A 438-nucleotide genomic window follows, 5' to 3' on the forward strand; every position below is an offset into this window, starting at 1 on the left:
GATTTACTAGCTAGTCTTGTCATTATTGAGTAGTTAAAGGTCTGTTTGTGCATTAGATAGGATTTGCATTGCATTTGCAATGTTTCTTGCATAATCAGGTGATTTGGACCCCAAGGAGCATGGAGAAGTGCACAAGAGGAGTAGAGTTCAATCAATGAAGCAGACAAAGGCTGGAGCAGAAGAGAACCAACGTCCGGAAGTCCACTCAACCAGACACTCGACCGTGTGAGAAAATGGACTAGACCAGTGGAGAAACAGAAGAAGAAGTCACTCGACCACCCACTCGGCCGAGCACATGGTCGAGCTGACCGAGCCGCCTCTCTATTTTGTCCGCTAGCTGATTTAGGGCTTCCCTTCCTTCATATATATACCTAATGTACTCTATGGCCGCCCACAAGGCCTTTTTGTAGAGAAAATAATATATGTAGCCACCTGAAA

Source organism: Camelina sativa, chromosome 13, assembly GCF_030686135.1.
Source record: "Camelina sativa cultivar CO46 ecotype springtype chromosome 13, ASM3068613v1".
Lineage (NCBI taxonomy): Eukaryota > Viridiplantae > Streptophyta > Magnoliopsida > Brassicales > Brassicaceae > Camelina > Camelina sativa.